The following is a 24,199-nucleotide window of genomic DNA, read 5'->3' on the forward strand; positions in this document are numbered from 1 at the left end:
TATCTTCTAACTTCAGTTGCCATATTTGCAATTTAAGTATTTTATAACTCTACTGCACTTGTCTGTTTCTCTGATACATCAAAGTGCTTGACCAACTTCATTATAATTTCAGCTTCCCTTTTGTCCCTGGTTAATCCCAATTCCAACCTATTTGCTAATTCCAAAATATGTCCTGCTTCTGTCTTTTTAAACTTTCTTGGCAAATTTGGGAACCTCTTTAGTAATGTTAAAAGCTATTTCTCTCACTTTTAATTTAACCAACCACAAGTATAAAAACTTAAACAAATTTTCCCACCAGTTTTATTCGAAGATCTAGATCACTAATTGCAACGTGTTGGAATTTGCTGGGACATTTTGTACCCGAAATCTGCTTAAATCTGTCCAAACCCCATACGGCAAGGCCGCAAACTGTTAATACATCAATGTCAAGACCTTCTGTTAATTAAAACCACAAACCCAGAAAAGCTCACCTCACCTCGTAATCTGTTAAAACATGAGAGACAATGAACTCCCAAATTCCACTAATAAAATAGAATAACAGTTTGCATGTATGCAAGTTAACTCACTGTGCTTGAAAGGTGTGTTTTCAGATGTTTCGACACTATGACTAAGTAACATCATCAGTGAGAGTGTCTGCTGAAGCGCTGGTGGTATGTCCCAAATCTCTTTTTATAGGTCTTGGTTTCTTAAGAGTGGTGATGTAATTTCCGGTTCCTTTGTTTTACAAGAGAAGGTAGATAGGATCTAAATTGATGCGTTTATTGATAGACTTCTGGTCAGAATGCTATTCCTCTAAGAATGTCCTTGCATGTCTTAGTATGTATGTGCGTTGTCCCAATCAAAGTGGTGCCCTTCTTTGTCTGTATGTATGGAACATATTGATAATGGGTCATGTCTTTTGGTAGGAGAAAGTGAGGACTGCAGATGCTGGAAAAGCGCAGCAGGTCAGGCAGCATCCAAGGAGAAGGAGAATCGACGTTTCGGGCATAAGCCCTTCTTTCATGTCTTTTGGTGGCCAGTTGGTGTTCATGTATACTGGTAACATGACAACAGGACCATTTCAATGGTGGAAAAATGATTTTATATACACTGTTTAATCGATTTGTGTGTGCAGATAACTTACATTTTTCGTATGTAAACAACACACTATAAATGAACAACAGAGACACAGTTAACGAAAAGTGATGCATATGATGTATAAAATTTATAAAACATTAAAACATCATTTGATTCTCATCTAAAATGATATGTTCCCCTTCTCTCAATGTTCCTTCCTTTTCTGGAATTCTCTACTCCAATCTCTCATTCTTATCAGGATGTGTGTTATAAATTCTTGATTCTAGTGTCCCAACTTATTTCAGTTAATCCCCTTTCTACCAGAATTAAACATATTGGGTTCTTTTCAAATCTAGTATTTGTCATATTATTGGAGATAAAAATTCTGGCATCAGACCCAGCATTTGAACACATTACTCTGTTGTACATGCACTGTACAAAGGACCACAGCTCACAGGAATTGCCAACACATTAAGTAATGTACATCTACTTCTTTCGATGATCTAGCTTTCTCATATTTCACATTTACTCATCTATGTTGTCTCGCTCTTTCTCTCTTTGTATCTAGTTAAGAAATGTACAAATTATTCTTCGCATCTCTTCTCTCAAAACTCTTTCTTTCGGTTTATATCTATTGCTCGCTTCTTGATGTAATGTGATTATAATTGAGTAACATAAGTACAAAGACATGCAGGAGGAGCTGGCCAGAGTTAATTGGAAGGGGAGCCGAGCAGAGCAGACCATGGAGCAGCAAAAGCAGGAATTTCTGTGGATAATTTGGAGGATATCAAAAATCCATCCCAAAGGAGATGAAACATACTCATGGGAGGACAAGGCAAATATGAGTGATGAGGCATCAAACCAAAAGAGGAAACAGACAATGTGGTGAAGATTATTAGGAATCCAGAGAATTCATTGGCTCTGAAACTACATAAGGCTGGTATCACTGACTCGGCAGAGCACTTAATCATGGTCAGGGAGAGAAACAGAGGGCAAGGCATTCACTTTAAACACAGAAGATGTTATTATTCAAGGAAAAATATATTCAGATGAATTGAACAATTGAATTCAAATCAGTTAATTGGTTTTGCAGAATGTGTCAGATTGGAAGCATGACCCGGGGAGGGACCATCAGCAGAATGAGAGTATGAAAATGGAAGTGTTACCACATCAGAAACCAGAGTAGGTAACTGAGTACATGACTGATGGGTGAATGGGTCTCGATGTGAACTAAGGGACAGACAGCAGAATTGCATTGCAGATATTGCAGCTCAAAACTGTGTATTTACATAGTGCTGTAGACTACAGCAGTACAGCATTCAACCACAACCTGTAACATTTTCCCTCGTATAATCTCCTCAGTCTGCCATTACTATCAATATGATCTATGTTTCAGTAATGACTGTGGGTGAATATGACTGTGTCAGAACCATGTGAACCTAAACGAACCCATTAAAGCTACCACACTTGACAAACAGATCTGATCAAAGCTCCGCAGTCCTGCCACATTCTGACATAACTGGTGATGGACGATTAAACAAATGACTGGAGCAAAGGGATCCACAAATATCCCCACCCTAAGTAATCGAACAGCTCTGCACATCAGTGTAAAAGACCAGGATGTGGTATCTGCACAACCATCAGCCAGAAGTGTTGAATTGATGATCCACCTCACCCTCGCCATGATGCCCACAGAATCACAGATGTTAGTCTTCAACCAATCCAATTCGCTGCACGTGACATGAAGAAACAGCTGAACACAGTAGATACGACAAAGGCAATAGACCCTGACACCTTTGCTGCAATAGGACTGAAGACTTGTGCTGCACAACAAGCCGTGCCACTGGGGAAGCTCTTTCATTCCAGCTCCAACTCTGACATCTCCCTGGTAATGTGGAAAATTACTCAACTATGTCCAGCTCCTAAGAGGAGTATAATCACAATCTGACCAATTACCACCTCTCAGTCCCACCACAACAGTCAAGTTGGTGTGAGTTCTTTTTGACAGAGCTGTCAAGCAGCGCGGAAATATCCTGTTCAGTGTGGTTTCCGATAGGTCCCCAACGTGGAGATGGTGTTGCTGTGGAAATATCACTGGATTAATAATCCAAACCAGGCTAATGCTCTGGCAGCTGGTGGAAGTTAGAAACAATTGACAAAATATTAAGATGCAAAATCTGGTGTCCGTAATAGTGACCTTCAAGCCAATGTCGATTGTAAACAGCAATTTGCTTCGCAAATGTACTTTCAGGAAGTGAATCTCCCGTGCTTTCCTGGTCTGGCCTAAACGTGACTGCAGACACACAGACATGTGATAAACATTTCAATGGTCTCTGAATCCGCCAAACAAGACATTCTATTGTATCAAACTGTTCCGAGGTCTAAAGGATAAAACCAGACAGAACACCGGCTCAGCCTCAATATCGGAAAAGGGAATGAGAAACACAGCCCTGTTGACCCTGCAGAGACTCCTTCCTAACATCTGAGAGCTTGTGACAACATTTACAGACTGCACAGAAACATCGGAAATCAAGTACACCATACAATACATTGAGCCTTCGCCATTCCAGTTCACGTTCAAATATCTCCTCAATGCAATTTTTCCACACACTGTACACATCCCTTAATGTGATTAACTTGTGAAACTATAAAATAGGAAGTGCAGTAGTCCATTTGGTCTGTCGAGTTTGGTACCCAATTCAATATAATGATACCTGGCCCTTTATTTCCACATTGTTCCCCTGCTCTCCCACCATCCCTTTACTGTCTCTAAATCCTTATTTATATTCAGTGTCTTGGCTACCAGGTGTAAGCGAATTCCCCAGGGTCACCAGTGTCTGAGTGCAGACATTTACTCTCATCTCATGTAGAATGGCCTGACCGTACCTAATACTGTGGCCCCTTGTTTTAGACACCACAGCCTGGGGAATTATCATCCCTGATTCCAATCTGTCTCACCCTGACAGAGGTTTATATATCTCACTGAGATCTCCACCCATGTTTAATGGATATTGTGAACAGCTGAGGCCTGAACACCGATCCCTGTGATACCTCAGCAACCTTCCTCTGTTGTTTTTCAATGTATTTATTTCCTGAATCTGGGTGTGACTGGCTGGGCCAGCATTTATTGCCTGTCCCTGGTTGCCCCTTGAGAAGGTGGTGGTGAGCTGCCTTGTTGAACCGCTGCAGCCCACTGTGGATTCAGTGATAGTAACACCATTGAATGCCAAGGGGCAGTGGTTAGATTGTATTTTAGTGGTGATGGTCACGGTCTGGCATCTGTGTGGCGTGAATATTACTTATCACTTGTCTGCCTGGATACTGTCCAGATTTTGACGCATTTGGACATGAATTGCTTCAGTATTTGAGGAGCCACTAATGTTGCTGAACATTGTGCAATCATTGGCAACCATCCCCACTTCTGACCTTAAAATGTAGGGAAGGTCATTGATGAAGCAGCTCTGAAGATATTTGGGCCGAGGCCACTGCCCGATGGACTTCTATAGACTTGTCCTGGAGCTGAGTGGACTGACCTTTATCAACCATGACCATCTTCCTACGTGTTAGCTATGATTCTAACCAGCGGTGTGTTTGCCCCAACACCCATTGGCTCCAGTTTTGCTAAGGTGCCTTGATGCCACACTTGGTCGAAGGCTGCCTTGTTTTAAACGGCTGTCACTCTCACCCCAACTCTGGAATTCAGCTCTTTTGTCAGTGTTTGAACCAAGGTAATGAGGTCAGGAGCTGAGTGGACCTGGTGGAACCCAAACTGGGCATCATTGACCAGGGTATTGCTGAGCAGGTGCTGCTTGAAAGCACTGACACCTTCCATCACTTTACTGATGTTCGAGATTAGACTGATGGGTTGGTAATTGGTCAGATTGGGTTTGTTCTACTTTTTATGTATAGGGGATACTTCGGTAATTTTCCATGTAATCGGGGAAATGTTGTTGTAACGATACTGGAACAGTTTAGCTAGGTCAGTGACAAGTTCTGCAGCACAATTTTTCAGTACTATTGCCAGAATGTTGACAGGGTGTGTACCCTTTGGAGTATCCAGTGTCTCCAACTGAGTCTGGACGAATCTGGATATCGTGTGGACTCAATGAATTGGCTGATGACTGGTAACTGAATTACTGAGGACCACTGGAGGAGGCTGAGATGGATCATTGACTCAGCACTTCTGACTGAATATTGTTGCAAATGCATCAGTCTTATCTTTTGCCCTGAGGTGCTGGGCTCGTCCATCATTAAGTATGGGGATATTTGTGGAATCTCCTCCTCCAATGACTTGGTTAATTGTCCATAACTATTCTCAACTAGAAGTGGAAAGACTGCAGAGCTTAGATCTGAACAGTTGCTTGTGGGATCACTTAGCTCTGTCTATCACTTACTGTTTCTGCTGTTTGGCACACATGTTGTCCTGGTTGGTGGTTTCAACAGGCTGACACCTCATTTTCAGGTATTCCTGGTGCTGCTCCTGCCCTCCTGCACACTCCATCGAACCAAGTTTGATCTTCTGGCTTGATGGTAATTGTTGTCACGGGGATCTGCCAGGCCATAAGTTTGTGCTGGAGTACAATTCTGCTGCTATTGCTGACCCACAGCACCTTATGGAAACCCAGACTTGAGCTGCTAGATGTGTTTGAGGTTGGTCTTATTTAGCACAGTAATAATACAACTCAAAATGGTGGAGGTTATTCTCAATGTGAAGGTGGGACTTTGTCTCTACAGTGACTATGCGGTGGTCACTCTTACCGATACTGGCATGGGCAGATATTTCTACAGCTGGCTTTTTAGTAAGGATGTGGTCAAGTATGTATTTTCCTCTTGTTGGTTCTTTCATCACCTGCCATAGATCCAGCCTAGCAGTTATATCCTTGAAGATCCAACCAGCTTAATCAGTAATGCTGCTGCAGAGCCACTCCTGGTGGTGGACATTGAAATCCCCCACCCAGAGTACATCGTGCACCTTTGCCTCCCTCAGTGCTTCCTCCAAGTGTTGGTCAGCATGGAGGAATACTGACTCATCCGTTGAGAGAGGCTGGTACATGGTAATCAGTAGGAGGCTCCCTTTCCCATGTGTAAACTAAAGTCATGAGACTTCATGGGATACAGAGACACTGTTGAGGACTCCCAGAGCAATTCCCTTCCAACTGTATCCCAGTGTGCCACCATGTCTTTTTTGTCTGTCCTTCTGGTGAGATAGGACATATCCGGGAAAGGTGATGGGGAGTCTGGGACATAGTCATACTCACAGAATCATACCTTACAATGTCAGGCTGTTGCTTAACGAGTCTGTTTATTTCTAATTACTGTTTCCTGCCAGCTGTCCCATTCTAGAAACATATCCATATTTTCGCCCCAATCCACTCAGATTTGATTTTGCAAACTGGGCTTGGAACTTTACCAAACCCTTTCTGAAAATCCACATGTTTTACATCCATTGGTTCTCTTTCTTTTGTCTCCCAGTCTTTTTCTTAAACATAATTTCCATTTCATAAGTCTATGTTAGTGTTGTCCACGGACATTACTTTCAGTCCTAATAATTTCTCCTAAACCATTTACTTATTATGTTCTATGTTCCATGTACTATATCATTTTTCCACACCAGACTTGGTTTTTTTCTAGTATTGTTGGAAGGTTCTATGAAGACAGAACTGAAGTAGTCGTTTCATAGTTCTGCAATTTCCCTGTTGCCCGTTCTCCATTCTCTGGTTTCAGATTGTATGGAAGCTGCACTTGTTTTCTCATATCTCTCACATTGACATAATTTGACAGCTATTATAGTTCACTCTTATAACCCTTTTGTGAATATACTCTTCAGATACGCATCAATTCCTGCCTTAAGCTGCTCAATAATTGATCTTCCACACCAAACACTCACAGGAGCATAGAGACTGTGCCAACAGAAATACAGCACAATCTACATTAGTTCCCACTTTCCCACAGCAGGCCCATAGCCTGGAATGTTATGACACTTCCAACTGCTCATTCAAACACTTTTTAACGGTTGTGACGTTACCTGTGATAACCCCCCTCTCAGTAAGTACATTCCAAACCCATACACCCTCCAGATGAAAAAACAATCTTTAAACCTTCTGCAAACCTCAAACCTTTCACTTTAAAGGTGTGTTCCCTTGTTCTTGACTCTCTGACTAAAAGGAACAGCTGTTGTCTATCCACCCTGTCCATACTCCTCGTCAGCTTATCCTTCTGAATCACGTCCCCCTCAGCCTCTCTGCTCCAAAGTAAACTTATCCAGCCTCTCCCTATAGCTAAAATGCTCCATCCCAGGGAACATTCGGGTGAATTTCCTCTGCTCCCCCTCCACTGCAATCACATCCTCTCTGTAATGAGGCTCCAAGAACTGTAGACTGTATTCCATCCTGGCCTAACTAAAGTCCTGTATAACTCTTACAATCGATGTCATGATGAATAAAGGCCATACCAACAGTCGCGTGTGACTTCTTAACTAACCTATTATCCTGTCTTGTCACATTCCGGGATGTGTGGAGAAGCACCGTCTGAGATTCCTAGTGTGCTGCCGTTCACTGAGTCCTCCTCTGTCTGGTTCCTTCTTCCAAAGTGCATCACCTCATATTTATCAGGGTTACATCCCATCTGCCATTGATCTGACGGCCTGACCAATCCATCCGTAGCTTCCTGTAACATAAGACCTTCCTCCTCACTGCCAACCACCGGGCCAATCTTTATGTCAAACATAAACTAAGTTATCACAACTCCCACCTCCTCTATCCATCTCCCTCCAGATTCACATCTACACCATTTATGAATGCCACAAACAATAAGGGACACAGCACTGATCCCTGTGGTACACCAGGGGACACTGGTCTCCAGTGACACAAACAGTTTTCTCCCATCACTCTCTGTCTCCTGCCACTAAGACAATTTCCATTGTAACTTGTCATGTTATTCTTGATACTGTAAGACTATTTTATTTTGCAGTTTCCCATTTGGAACTATGTCAATGGCCTTGCTGCAAAACTAAACAAGCGGCTTCCTCAAACTAATTCAATCAAATTCATTAAATGTGACTTCTCTCTGATAAAGTCATGATGATTATCCCTGATCAAACCTTGCAACTCTGATCAGAGTTCAATTTTCTCTTTCCCTATTTTCTCCAGTAATTTCCCTAACAGTGATCTAATACTCGCTCGTCTATAGTTCCCTGGTCTACCTCCACCACCCTTACTGTGAAGTGGAATCATATTAGCCGTTCTCCAGTTCTCTGGTATCTCCCCTTTTGTCAGATTCTAATTAATATTTGCAGTCAGGGTCTTTCCCCACTTGTCTCCAACAGTAGACTCTGATAAAACTCATGCAGAACTGGGGATTGGTCCATATTTATACCAGACAAAACGTCAAATCGCTGCTCGTATTTTAGATCAGTCTTTTCAAGAGCATTCCAGTCCATCTTCTCGAATTCTAATCCTGCATCCTCCTTTTCCCAGGTAAAGAAATGTGAAGGTCTCATGTCACAATCTATCAATGTTCCCCAGCTTCACACACAGATTGCCCCTTTGGTTTCTAATGACACTAACTGTTTGCTGATTATTCTGTTCTATTTGTACATGTAGAATATCGTGGGATTCTCTCTGATCTCGCCTGTTTGCAAATCGCCATACCTCTCTGTTATTCAGTCCCCTCTATGATTCTACATTTCTTAGTTTCACTACAATCACCTCACATCTTTTGAAACTCGAGATCACCGGCTGAGTTTCCTCACAGACAATCTTTCCATCTTAGGGGTTAATCTGGAGAATACCTTTTGCAGTTCCTCTGTTGTCATTATATTCTATCTTAGATTGGGACTCCCAACTCTAAGTTTAGTCTCACCAACACTCTGTGCAACTGGTTTTACGACATCTTCTATATTCCAATTACATTAACATGAATGTAATTGCGTATGTTCTTCCCAATACCTTTTGCTTTAACTTCCCTTATAAACTTACTGTGTGAGTTTTTTAAAAATGCTCCTGAACATCTAACTATACGTTATCCATTGGTTTTTCATTGCCTATGTCTACAAGAATCATCTTCAAACCATTCCAAAAAAAAATGTTTGCCCCTGATGGTTTTCCTTTCATCGATGCGTTATCACACTCTCCATTTTTGCCATTACCTTCTATATATCTAGTAGCACGTTCTTTGTAATCGACCCCAACAGACACCCGACTGCGGATGACAAGTTACCTGGTCTGTAGTTCATCACTCTCCATCTTCATCCTTTCTTCAACCGTTGGGTAATACTTATAACATTTGCCTTATCCAGATTGGCTAAATATCTTTCGGGAATGTATTGAAAAATAACGTGAAAATCTGCAATGCAATCAATATATCTATTGCTGCTTCCTCTGAAATTCTTGTATGAAGTACATCTGATCTGTCGGATTTATCAATACTCAATCCAGCTTTATTTTCAAAGATGAGCTTAGAATGATCTTAGACTTTATTCACACAAGTCCCATGGTCACTTGGCATTTCTGGGAGAATTTTTGAATATTCTTCCTTGAAGATAGACACAACGAAACTGTTTCTTTTCCCTGTGGTTTCTCTGTTCTCTACAATAAATTATCTTGTCCGCACACACACTGTCCCACATTTGATCTTGTTTTAATTTTTGTTTCATACATTGATAGACGCTTTTTGGCAATATTTATGTTTTTCTTTTGTTTGCATGCTTTTTCTCTTTCTGATTTTCTTTCTCAGTTTCTTGGTCCTCCTTTGCTGGGTCCTACATTTCTCTGAATCCACTGGCTGACTACAATACTTGGGGTTTTTCTAAGATGCGTCCTTTGATTCAATCAGTAGACGGAAGTGGGGCTGAAAATGATAGTCGGAGAGGAGGGTGGACCAGATTGATTGGAAGGAAGGTGAACACATAGGAATGTTCAAAGGGTGGTACTGAGTTGGAAGGTTGGACTGGGATAAGGTGGGGTTATGGGAAATGGGGAAATCCATCAAGATCCTTGAGGTTGGAGGGTCCCAAGGCAGAAGATGAGGCTCTCTTCCTCCAGGCTTCTGGTGGTTCCAGTTTGGCGATGGATCAATCCCAGAACCCTCATTTCCTTGGCAGAGTAGGAAAGGGAGTTAAAGTGTTCAGCCACAAGACAGTGGAGTTGGTCAATGTGGCTGCCCCAGCCATGTTCTCTGATATGATCAACAAGTTGGCGTCCTGTCTCGCCAATGTAGAGAAGACTACATTGGGTTTAGTGCATGCAGTAGTTGAGGCGTTCTGTCTCCCTTCAACACCTATCACTTTCAACCCCACCTGCATCTACCGATCGCATTCCCTGACACACTATCTTCCCATTTATCTCTCAGCCCGCTTGACCCATAAGCCTCATTCCTGATGAAGTGCTTATGCCTGAAATGTCGATTCTCCTGCTCCTAGCATGCTGCCTGACCTACTGTGATTTTATAGCACTACACTCTTCGTCTCTGATCTCCAGCATCTGTAGTCCCCGCTTTCTTCTCACAACTTCAGGGCTTGCATGACTCAGATTTACAACCGTTACTTCAAATAAAACAAAAGCTGTCGTGTACTCAAACATCAAAAACCCAATACATTGTGGTCACTGTTCCCAAAAGGCCTTTACAGCAAAGTTTTCAATTAGCTCTTCTGGTCATCCAACACTAATTCCTAAATAACCTGATCTCAAACTCGTGCTCGACATAATGTTAACCAAACCATCTCACACGTGCTCATGAAATCCATTTTTCCCAGCATTAACATTCAGTTGTGTTAACACAATTTGGATACAATTTAAACAGTACTCACTGCAGTACTCACAAATGTGTATATCAGATTTTCCTGTTTAATAACACGCCCAACATTTGTATTGCAGCTTTCACTTTGATATATTACTCCCATCAATGTTTGCTCCTCCTTGCTGTTTTTTACGCTCGACCTTACTAGATTCTGTGGAATCTGAGCGACGTGGGCTCTGGGGAGACTAATTTTAGAGATCACCTCGCCACATCATTTATGATCTTCTCAACCGTCATTGTGAGATTTTCTCCAGATCTCCCGTTATGCTGATGGATTAGAAAAGGACAATGATTTTAACCAATGCGGTGTATTCCCGAGACACGTGAGTCTGTCCTAACCTGGGTGGGAATCTTACAGCAGGCTGGTAAAGTGTTGCTGCTGCTGTATAGGATCTTAGTGAGAATGCATATGGAATAGTGTGTACAGGTTTAATCTCCTCACTGAGGAAAGGATATTGTTACATTGGAAAGAGCTCAGAGATGGTTCCCTCAACTGATTCCTGCAATGAAGGTGTTAACTTATAAGGAAATGATGATCAGGTTAGAACATAGAACATAGAAGAATACAGCGCAGTACAGGCCCTTCGTCCCTCGATGTTGCGCCAATCCAAGCCCACCTAACCTACACTAGCCCACTATCCTCCATATGCCTATCCAATGCCCGCTTAAATGCCCATAATGAGGGAGAGTCCACCACTGCTACTGGCAGGGCATTCCATGAACTCACGACTCGCTGAGTAAAGAACCTACCCCTAACATCTGTCCTATACCTACCCCCCCTTATTTTAAAGCTATGCCCCCTTGTAATAGCTGACTCCATACGTGGAAAAAGATTCTCACTGTCAACCCTATCTAAACCCCTAATCATCTTGTACATCTCTATCAAGTCACCCCTAAACCTTCTTTTCTCCAATGAAAACAACCCCAAGTGCCTCAGCCTTTCCTCATACGATCTTTCTACCATACCAGGCAACATCCTGGTAAACCTCCTCTGCACCCGTTCCAGTGCCTCCACATCCTTCCTTTAGTATGGCGACCAAAACTGCACACAATACTCCAGATGTGGCCGCACCAGAGTCTTATACAACTGCAACATGACCTCAGGACTCCAGAACTCAACTTATGGGAAATGGGGAAGTTGATCCAACTTCCATTGGAGTTTACAAGAATCAAAGATGATCTTATTTCAACATAGATGACAAGGAAGGAGTCAACATCTGAAGCCAATTGCACAGATAATGACGGAATCCATTCCATTCTCCGGTCTGTTACACAGGAACAACAGAAGGATATTCAGGCCGTCGGCCCGTTACACCAGAATAGGACGAGGCTATTCAGCCCCTGGAGTCTGATGTACATTTACAGGAGGAGGTTAACCAGCCCCATTGAGCTTATAACACTGTACACAGCAACAGGATCAGTCCATTCAGCCACCTCAAGTCTGTAACATAGGAATTGGAAGAGGTCACACAGTGACTGGAGAATTGTTACATTGAGATAATAGGAGGCCATTCAGATCCATCGAGCCTGTTGCAAGGGAAATGGATAAGAATACAAACTATCTGAGCCTTCTTTCATGAGAAAGGAGAAGGTAATTCAGACAAGTGTCAGGTGTAATGGAACAGGAGAAGATTAATCACTCCCTCGGTCCCATCTCCGGGATACATGAGGAGACGGTTCAGTATCTCTAGCCTATGATGGACGATTATGAGAAGACCCATCAGCCCTTCAAGCTGTTACACAGCAACAGGAAGATTCTATAATCCCTCAAACCCTCTAACGCATCAACAGGAGGAGGTCATTCTGGCCTTGGAGATGACAACATGGGAACACCAGAAAGACGTCAGTCCATCGAGTTTGTACACCAACAGGATGATGAGTCCATTCAGCCACACATGGCTCTTACATAGCAATTGGAGCAGACCTCTTAAAAACGTGTGCCCATTAAACAGGAATTAAAAGAAAAAGTAAAGGTTTTCGAAAGGGAAGAACTTACAATAACTGTATATATTAGGGAGTAAAATGTAAGAATAAACTATTGTAACTATTGTGTTTGCTTGAGTTACTTAAAGATGTGACAAATAAGGTGGATCGTGGGAATCCTGGAGATGGAATATATATGGTCTTCCAGAAGGCATTGGATGTGTCGCTTCTCCAAAGAGTAAGTGGTAAGATCAGACAACATCGGTTTAGGAGTATTTTATTAGCTTGGATAGAGGATTGGTTAACTAACAAAATGCAGTCATATGGATTAAATGTGTCATTTTCTTTTGGAAAATGCAATTTGTGGAGTGCCATAGAATTCACTTCTCATGCCTCAACTATTTGCGATCGATATTATTACTCGGTTGACGGGATAGAAAGTAATACAGCTACATTTTCAGATGACACTAACATTGGTGGGAAATTACTTCAGAATGATTATGCAAGAGATTTAAAAACTATATGGATAGTTTGGGTGAATGGGCCAACATTTGGCAATGAATATTAAAGTGGATAAATATGGCCAGCATAATAGAAAGGCTAATTATTGTCTAAATGGAAAGAAACTTCAAAGTGCTTCGGTGCAGAGGGATCTGGGTGTCTGCTTGTATATCACAGAAAACTTGCATTCGGGTACCTCAAGTAATGAGAAATGCAAGCATAATTTCAGCGCTTATTTTTAAAGGATTGAGTAGAAAGGTAGGGAGTGTTGGTGTAGCTATGCAAGGCATTAGTGAGGCTTGAACTGGAGTACAGTTTGGGTGTCCTGCAGAATGAGATATTTGCATTGGAAGCAATTCAGAAGAGGTTCATTATATTTTTTTCCATATTTGAAGTGCTTGTCTTATGAAGAAAATTTGAGCAGTTCTGGCCTATACTCTCGAGTTTATAAGAATGAAATGAGATTTCATTGAGGTCTGTAAAATGCTAAACGTAATTGGAAGTGTAGATGGCTCAGTGGTTAGCACTGCTGCCTCACAGCACTAGGGTCTCCATGTTCAATTCCAGCCTGGGTTGACTGTCTGTGTGGAGTTTGCACATTCCCCCTGTGTCTGCGTGGGTTTCCTCCGGGTGGTCCGGTTTCCTCCCACATTCCAAAGATGTGCAGGCCTGGTGAATTGGCTATGCTAAATAGCCCATAGTATTAGGTGCTGTAGTCAGAGGGAAATGGGTCTGGGTGGGTTACTCTTTGGAGGGCCTGTTTCCACACTGGAGGGAATCTAATCTAATCTAATCATGTGGAGTGGATATTTTTTCATGTGGCGCAATCTACAACAAGAGACCAGAGTCTTAGTATGGAGAGATGGCAGGAATGCGGAACAGAGGCCACGATGATATCAGCCATGATTGTATTCAATGACGGAGCAGGTTCAAGGGGTTGGATTCGTCGTTCATAGTTAGCCTTTCGACTGTACTCCACAGTAATGGGGGACTGTGTATCAAACAGGAAGCAGGCACTCCGGACAAATCAGTCTTAATCAGTTTGACAGAATGTCTCCTGTGGAGTCACACAATGACCAGTGCTGGGTCCTCAAATATTTACAATCTATCTCAATAATCAGGAGGATGGAACAGATATACAGATGCTGAGTTTGGTGATGTCGCTGTGATAAGCGAGAGAATAAATTCCAATGAAGGGAATGGCCTTTATCCAAGATACATTCATTCCTTTCTACATGGAGACCCGAAGACGATAGGACTGGCTGCCTGCTTGTGAATGAAGAGGCTGTGGCTGCTGTCAGGACATGGGTATTCACCAACATGATATAGTGTGCATGGACACACTGTAACATTAATAGAGAGCTTCTTCAGTTCCTCTACCTCCCCCCATTGACATGGCTACTCCGCAGATGCCATGTACACCATCGGGAATCTAACTATACTGGGAAAATAAGGATAGCAGCAGCTCCCTGCTGAGGGAGAAACAATATATTTGCCTCATCCACTATTTTTATCCTCCTCTCCGAATGGTGACATTGATGTTGAGATACTGGGAGATGATAGATATGTCACCCAGTCCTGCCTGGAAAGTTCTGGATCATCGAAGCTGAATGAAACATGACCCTAACAATCACTGACAGCACTGTCCTCCCCCTGGTGTGAAACTGCAGGCCATGTTGAAGGAGGTAACACCGCTCTGTGACCTTGTTCAATCAGTGTGTCCTCACACTCTGCTCCTGGGTTAAGTGTCCCTTGGGAAGCTGGTCTTACAGCATACAGCAGATCCCTTTCCCCACACACACTCACTCCGTGGTTTCAGAGGTTCCCCGCTCTGCTCTCTGCCCCATTTGTTGTTCATGTTATACACCCAGATGCTGTAACTACAGTTCTCATGCTCCATCCAAAGTTGGGTCACCAAATCCTCAGGTCTCCCTGAATGTATGAGGCAGCTCACAGCACAACCTCCAGCAAACCATCCCCCGCCCCTCCACTAACTTTTCAATAGCAGGAGTCAGTCAGAATCCCTTCGGCTACAGTTCCCCTCAAAATATTTTAAGAAGGCTGCTTAGCCCGAAACCTTTCCTTATTTGGAATATAGATATGAAGTGTGTGTTCCAGATATTTTGTGACTCGTCAAACCACGCAACATTAAGCAAAATATGGTCTATTCAAATGCTTTAGTTAAAATATAATCAAAGAAAAGAACATTTTAGGATAGCACAAACAATAGATACCGTACCGTCTTGGTATACACTGCTTGGCACAAAGACATATTCAAATACAGATTCTTACCTGCTGTTTTCCGATCGAAGAGAAGTCAACATCAACAGAGATCTCAGAGACTAAAGCAATTTGGGATCATGTATTCAAACTTGCAACCCTTCTGGGACCCCGAGCAGCTTCTGGATGCTGCAGCTAAAAACAAAACGAGAAACCTGGCCTGGGAGAGCTGGCCACTGCCCTTCCATTGTTACCACCGTTTTAATGAAATCTAAAGGCTTTCTCAGTTAGTTACTTAAACTGTTTTCAGATAGCAGTTCTGCATCTCTGCCTTCAAAAACCTCTCTTCAAAATAAAACTAAAGCGAAAGTAACGTATCCTCACAACTCCACCTTTAATAAAATTATCCATCAAAATGCAAAGTTGGATTCATTTTAGACCTCCTAACCGTCCTCTATTAGTAGATTGCATTGCATATATATTACATTGACTCTGAGCATACAAATGTTCACAACTCGATTCGATTTCAGTCATTTTACTCCTGCCACAGAATGCCTTTGTCTTTCTTCATCCAAGTCTCCACAACATGTCAAAACTTAGGTTTTCTTGCCCCATCAAGTATATAATTTCAAACTGATTGGCAGCAATCGAAACATACAGGAACTTTCCTCACTAAACATCTCCAAAAACTTTAAGGGGTCACGATCAGTGATGAAGATTTATCTCGTGTATGTTATTCACAATTTAAATGCTGAAATGTTGTAATGCCAACACCAAGCTCAAGGCCTCCTTCCCCATTGTGGAATAAATCTGTTGATGTTTCCACTGGACACTCCAACCACACGTTACATAATGGAGCACTTCTCATCTCTCCAATAGTCCTTCTGAATAACATAGCTCCTCATGTCTCAGCATAAAAGAATTACAAACTTCTGTACCTCTAAATGCTGTAACCTATTTATCTGCTACTCCTGGAGTATGCCAATAAACCTTACTGTTATAGGGATATGTTTTAAGACGATCTTGCACATTCTTCTCAATTTCTCACAGAAACCAAACATTGATTTCTGAACCAAACCATCAGCAGCAGCCATTTCAGCTTCTAATCTTGCCGTTGTAATGCTCTGCTCTTCCACACGAGTTCTCACGACTGCAGGAAGTGAATTGTTGAACTTCTCCAAAAAAAGTATCAGAACTTTGCTCTGTTTTTAGTACCCTTAGCCACCATTCAAAATCACTTTGTTTGATTCTTTTAAACTCAATGTGCGTTTAACCAGGAAGCCTTTTTTAGATTCCTGAGGTGCCGTCTGTTAGCTTCTGGCACAAGCTCATATGCACTTCAAATGGCTCATTGCACCTGCTCATAATGGCCAGATACCTCTTCCGATAGGGATGCAAGTACCTATCAGATTTATTTGGATCAACTAAATCCACATGGTCACTGGCCACTGCATTGGTTTAGCCACTTTCTCAAATGAAATAAAAAAAGGCTTCCCCATCCTTCTCATCAAATCTAGACAATGCCTGGATGTATTTAAACAGAACCCCATCAGGCTTTTGGCTATTATCGGTTTGCTCATCCTGACTATCCTTCTCATCCTTCCTACCGTCTACCTTCATCTCTGCCTTTTATGTCAACATTCTACTCTAATTGCTAACTTTTTAAGATGAAACTCTCTGCTTTTCATCTCTCTTTCTTCTTCATATCATTTCATTTTATTTCTACTTTTCATCATAATTCAAACTGTTTCAATTCCTTCTCATGTTCAAGGTGCCTCATTTGAAATTGAATTCTAGCCATTTCCAAAGATTCTGCTGGTAGTCCTACCAAATGTAATTAGAGTCAGAGAGTCATAGAGATGTACAGCATGGAAACAGACCCTTCGGTTGAACCCGTCCATGCCGACCAGATATCCCAACCTAATCTAGTCCCACCTGCCAGCACCCAGCCCATATCCCTCCAAACCCTTCCTATTCATATACCCATCCAAATGCCTCTTACATGTTGCAATTGTATCATCCTCCACCACTTCCTCTGGCAGCTCATTCCATACACGTACCACCCTCTGCGTGAAAAGGTTGCCCCTTAGGTCTCTTTTATATCTTTCCCCTCTCAACCTATACCTATGCCCTCTAGTTCTGGACTCCCTGACCCCAGGGAAAATACTTTGTCTATTTATCCTATCCATGCCTCTCATAATTTTGCAACCCTCTATAAGGTCACCCTCAGCCTCCGACGCTCCAGGGAAAACAGTCCCAGCCTGTTCAGTCCATCCCTGTAGTTCAAATCCTCCAACCCTGGAAACATCCTTGTAAATCTTTTCTGAACCCTTTCAAAATTCACAACATCTTTCCGATAGGAAGGAGATCAGAAGTGCACACAATATTCCAACAGTGGCCTAACCAATGTCCTGTACAGCCGCAACATGACCTCCCAACTCCTGTACTGAAAACTCTGACCAATAAAGAAAAGCATACCAAACGCCTTCTTCACTAACCTATCTACCTGCGACTCCACTTTCAAGGAGCTATGAACCTGCATTCCAAGGTCTCTTTGTTCAGCAAAACTCCCTGGGACATGACCATTAAATGTAGAAGTCCTGCTAAGATTTGCCTTCCCAAAATGCAGCGCCTCGCATTTAGCTGAATTAAACTACATCTGCCACTTCTCAGCCTATTGGCCCATTTGGTCCAGATCCTGTTGTAATCTGAGGAAACCCTCTTCGCTGTCCACGACACCTACAATTTTGGTGTCATCTGCAAACTTACTAAGTGTACCTCTTATGCTCACATCCAAATCATTTATGTAAATGACAAAAAGTAATTACCGAGCTATAGCTGTAATCATCTCTCGTTTTCTCACAGACAAAAGCAAACCCAATTCCAGCTTGTCTGCCAATTCCTACAGCTTTGCCTTCATTACCTTTTGTAAAACCCCCAACTTCACTTCTTCCACACCCAGAGAACTCTTAGTGACTTAAAAAATCTTCATACACAAAAGACTGTTTAAACCAACCGAATTCAACATCTGGAACAAAAGAAACCAACAACTACCATACACGACATGTGAACCCAACAGTCTCCCAGTGCATACTCTCCAATGTCTGCATGAACTTATTCTGGATTCTCTGGTTTCCTCCCACAATCTGAAGATGTACCTGTCAGGTGAATTGGCCATGCTAAATTGTTCGTAGTTTTCAGGGATGTGTGGGTTAGGTGCCTTAGTCGGGGTAGGGCAGAGGAATGGGTCTGGGTAGGTTACTCCTCGGAGGCTCAGTGTGGACTTGTTGGATCGAATGGTCTTTTTCAAGACTGTAGGAATTTTAATTCTAAACCCAGTTTGCTTTAACGATTTAGAACCGAACAAGCGCCCTCAGTTTGCAATGGACCAACCAGACTACCTCAACTATTTTGAGAAGTAGCTTGGATGCCAACCTTTTCTTATTTTAAAGGTAGATGTGAAGTGGGATTTCCAAATGTGATGTTACTAGTCAAACCACTCATCAGTAATTAAAACACAATATACTTAAACACTCTAATGAAAATCCGTACAAAATGAAGAGAAATTTAGAATAACTTAACTATTGGAAACCTTAACGGAATAATGGGTACAGTACCTTCTACAAATGAACTGTCCCAATATACTAACATCACCTAAACACACCCCTTGACAAAAAGGAGCATTCAACATACATTCTTGTATACAGTTCCCCAATCCAGGAGGAAATAGAATTAAGAAATGTTTCAGGCAGAGTAGCAGCTTGGGATAATTTACTAAAATTTCCAACCCTTCTGGGACCTCAAGCACCTGGTGATTGTTACAGCTACAAGAAAAAAAAAACTAGAAAACCTGGTCTGTGCGAACTGGCCATTGTTACTACGATTTATTAAAAACGCTAAAAACCTCTTAAGTTATGTACTTGAGCCTGTTTCAGTAGGCAGTTTGGCCTTTAAGACCTCTTATTTTAAAAAAAACACAAGGAGAAAATAATCTTTTTTCAAAAAGAAACTGCAGTGTCACACAATTTAGCTGACCCGTCCTTTACCCAAGGGGCTTCCTCGTATTACTGATCGCAAGGTCACCTGAGCGGGGCAAACACAGATACAGACCAAGTTACAAAGAAACACCCCTGTCCATGGATCATCACATGGGACATACTGGGAAGTGGACAACAGCCTGACGCACACCATTCATTCTATTTGAGCCACACAATGCCAGCACTCAGTACACTAGGGAACCAAAACCCAAGGCCAGGGAATGATACAGAGGGACAGAGAAACTTACAATAAAGACAGAAACAGACAGTTAATTAACTGAGAAGATATTGTTGAAATATAGGGAATCAGACAGGGCAGTGGGACGAACTGGAGAAGTGAGATCTTTGAGAGTAAAATTACAAGAATGAGAACGTTGAATACAGGCAGTGTCAGATCAGCTGAAATGGTTTTGTTATATCATGTTCTGAATCTGTGAGGCCCAGTGGTTAGCACTGCTGCCTCACAGCGCCTGTAGACCCGGGTTCAATTCCCGACTCAGGCGACTGACTGTGTGGAGTTTGCACATTCTCCCCGTGTCTGCGTGGGTTTCCTCCGGGTGCTCCGGTTTCCTCCCACAGTCCAAAGATGTGCGGGTCAGGTGAATTGGCCATGCTAAATTGCCCGTAGTGTTAGGTTAAAGGGGTAAAGGTAGGGGTATGGGTGGGTTGCGCTTCGGCGGGTCGGTGTGGACTTGTTGGGCCGAAGGGCCTGTTTCTACACTGTAAGTAATCTAATCTAATCTAAACACCACAAATAATATAAACTGGGACAAGATGACAGCCCAGCATGGAGCGCTGTGCAAACCATGCTAGTGTGTTGCTCAGTAAACTGCAGTATCTGCCTTGCAAACTTTACTATCATATGCAAACTATACTTGCATCAGATTACTGCCTACAATGGGAAGATTTGCTGTGTGTATGTGTTCAGCAGAGAGACGGAGAGCCCGTGTGTGTGCGAGTGGCGTATTTGAATGCGAAACTTATTGTTTGAGAAAGAATACACATTGAGGAAACTATTTTAAATATGAACAACTGGCAGGCTTTTGGTTAATCTACAGAGAGTGAATGAGAGAAGTTTCATGGACAGGTGAGGTAAAGTGTTAAAATAAAGGCATTGCCAGACACAATAGCAATATGCATCGGCGTGCACATGAATGACAGATGGATGGGAGTTTGGTGTGAGTTCCGATCAAATTTTATTCTGCAGGTTTGAAGCCGGGAGCGTCAGCAGCAGATTATTGGCTTCCTTAAGAATGTATTTCATAGCTCAAGGTTCAAACAGGAGATGGAATAAGCCAGTGAGATATATTCTGGTGAGTATTTCAAGTTAGAAATGGTCAGGGCATGGTGTCAGGAATCAGCTCATGGTCAAAGGGACGACCCACAGTTATGACTTGTCTGCTTCAACAGCAGATATTAGCCAGGGATGGTTTGGAAACAGTGGAAGGAAGTGAATTTGGAACCAGAACAGTAGACAGTGACCTCCATGCTCTTAATATTTAAATAACAAAGACAATGATACAGTACATTGTGGTTCTCCGCTGAAACTGAGTAGATCAACATAGAGACCCATGAGTAACAATGCCAGAGTAGAGAGGGAAACAGTACTTGAACACGTTCATTGATGTAGTTAGTAGTGGTCTGTAGAGTTAATATCTGGATTCAGAGTTTCAACAGGAACAATAATAGAGGCAAGAAGTGTAGACTATATGAAAGAACAGTAATACAGTCATTACAGAAAACAAATCTGGACAGTAACACTTACCAGGGATACCAACGATAGCCAGGAAAGGATAATAAAGATATTGAATAATGAGAAGAGCATAATAGATCTGCATTGATAATGACAACAAATTGCTTGCAGAAAGAATCCAAACATAATCGGATAAAACCCTGTGTATTATTGGAATATTCCAGTCTAATGTACTCAGATTCGGATCTATTATTGGAACATTCCAGGGAACAAACAGGAAGACAGCTCACGATCCGCATCCATGAACACTAATTAGCCACGAAACGACAAGACCAGTATACTTAGTAGCCACACACTCAAATGACAAACAACATGAGTTCGACTGGGGCAACTATTATAGGACAAGCCAAACAGAGAACAGCCAGGGAATTCCTAGAGACATGGCACTCATCCACAGATTCAATCAATAAGCACATCAACCTGGGCCCAATATACCAGCCACTACAGCGGTCAGCTGGAACTGACTACCGGAAGCGGCAGGTACAAATCACTATAAATGCCGGAGGAAACATCACAGAAGCGCTTCACAGGAGGCTTCCAAGCACTGAGGATGTCACTGAGACAGGGGACGAAACGTCTGCAACACAAATTCCCTGCTCGGCGAACAGAACCACAAAAAGTATGGTACTTACTTACAAGTGTGAGGCTACTCCTGGCTTTCATAACCTTGAGACAGAACATTGGGACTGCTGATCAGAGACAGGCTCAAGCAATTTTGTCCCTGTGGGCCTCTTACAGAGGGAGAGGAGAAGGCCACTCAGCCCATATTAGCCTTTTGCCACTTGAAAAGGTGGAAAGCTGGAATGTTGGCACTTTTTGCCAAAAACATCAGTCAAAACAAAGATATGTGCCGCTGCAGCTCTGCGAGGTGTTACTGAGAGGGCATCAGGAGTACATTGCATTGTTTGTGTTTCTGTAACTGAGATGGAATGGACCTCCATCAGATACAGTTTAACCGCTGCTCGTAATCCACAGGTTGCTGTGTCATTTAATGTCTCGGGTCTGTTACACGGGGACAGGAGGAGGCCTTTCTCTAGCCTGTTACAGTGGAACAGGAAGAGTTTATTTAACATTTCAAGTCTGTTACGCAATAAATATCAGTTTTAAATTAGTTATGGAATAGGAAAGACCTGAAGTAAACATTAAAGTTCTAACTTTGAATTCAGCCAATTTTGAAAGTGTTAGATGAGCCCTGTGAAAGGCTAATTGGGATACCCTATTCACAGGTAAAGGGACAGTTGGAAAATGCAAAAGCCATCAAAACTTGGATTCACAGAGTACAGAGCCAACGTGTTCCTCTTAGTGAGATGGGCAAGGCTGGTGGGTGCAGGGAGTGCTGGATGGCAAGATATATTTATGCTCTCGTCAAGGTAAGGAGGGAGGAGCATGTCAGGTAAAAAGAGCTGAGATCGAGTGAATCCCGAGAGGAGTTTAAGGTCAGTAAGTGTAGAGTCAACAGGGAAATCAGGCCAGAAAAATGTGGATATGAGAAGACTTTAGAAATAATGTGATGAGATATTGAAGAAATCCCACAATTCCTTTAGTGGCAAAAGATTAACTAGAGAGAGAATAGGGCCCCTTAAAGATCAGTAAAGCTACCTATGTGTGGAAGTGCAGGAGATGGGAGGGATACTAAACAAGTATTTTTCCTCAGTATTTAATGTTGAGGAGGTTACAAGAGCGAGATAATGAAGAAATATATAGTGATATATTGAAAAGTGTCTATATTACAAGGAAGTGTTGGACATTTTAAAGCATATAAAGATGAACAATTCGCTAATCTGTTGTATCCCAGAAGTTTGTGAGAAGCTAGGAAAGAGATTCGTCAGCATTTTTCTGATATATTTGTATCATTGATTTCCACAGGTAAGGTGCTAAAAGACTGCAGGGCTGCTAACATAGTGTCATTATTTAAGAAAGTAAGGAAAAACCAGGTAACTATAGACCGGTGAGCCTGACGTCAATGGCGACCAAATTGTTAGAGGGGATCTTGAGGGAAAGAATGTATCTGCATTTGGAAAGGTAAGGACTGAAGAGGGCTTTGTACATTGGACATCACGTCTCACTGACTCGGTGGATTTTTTTGAGGAAGTGATGAAGATGATTGATGAAGGCAGGACAGTGGATGTTGTCTTTATGGAATTCAGTACGAAAACCAAAATGTTCTACATGGTAGCCTGGTTAACAAGGTTAGACTGCCTGGGATCCAGGGAGAGCTCGCCATTTAGATCCAAAATTTTATTAGAATATTGGAGACAGGGCGTGACAGTGGACATTTGTTCATTAAACGTGGAGACCTGTGACCAGTGGTGTGCCGCAATGTTCAATAATGGGTCCACTGCCTTTTGTCACTTATACAAATCATTTGCATTTGAGTATGTGAAGTATGGTCAGTAAGGTTGTAGATAATATCAAATTTATTGGTGTAGTCGACAGTGAAGAATGAACTCTGAGACTATAAGGGACTTTGCTCAGGTGAACTGAGCAGTGGTAGATTGAGTTTATTTTAGATAAATATGAGGTATTGTATTTTGGCAAGACAAAACTGGACAAGACATGTAGATAGGGTCCTGTCGAAAGGAGAACTCCATAGAAATTTTAGAATGCCTACAGGGATGAAACAGGCTATTCGGCCCATCGAGGCCACACCGACCCTCTACACAGTATCCCACTGGACAAACCCCTACCCTATCCCTCTGAGCCTGCATTCCCCATGGCTAATCCACCTCGCCTACACATCCCTGGGTACTTTACTCAATTTAGCATGGCCAATCTACCCTTATCTGTATATATTTATACTGTCGGAGGAAAACATAACATCTGGAGGAAACTCATGCAGACACGGGGAGAATGTGCAAACCCCACACAGACAGTCATTCAAGGATGGAACTAAACCCTGATCGCTGCGCTCTGA

Source organism: Chiloscyllium plagiosum, unplaced genomic scaffold (assembly GCF_037043375.1).
Source record: "Chiloscyllium plagiosum isolate Xiang-an unplaced genomic scaffold, Cpla_swu_hap1 HiC_scaffold_44, whole genome shotgun sequence".
NCBI lineage: Eukaryota > Metazoa > Chordata > Chondrichthyes > Orectolobiformes > Hemiscylliidae > Chiloscyllium > Chiloscyllium plagiosum.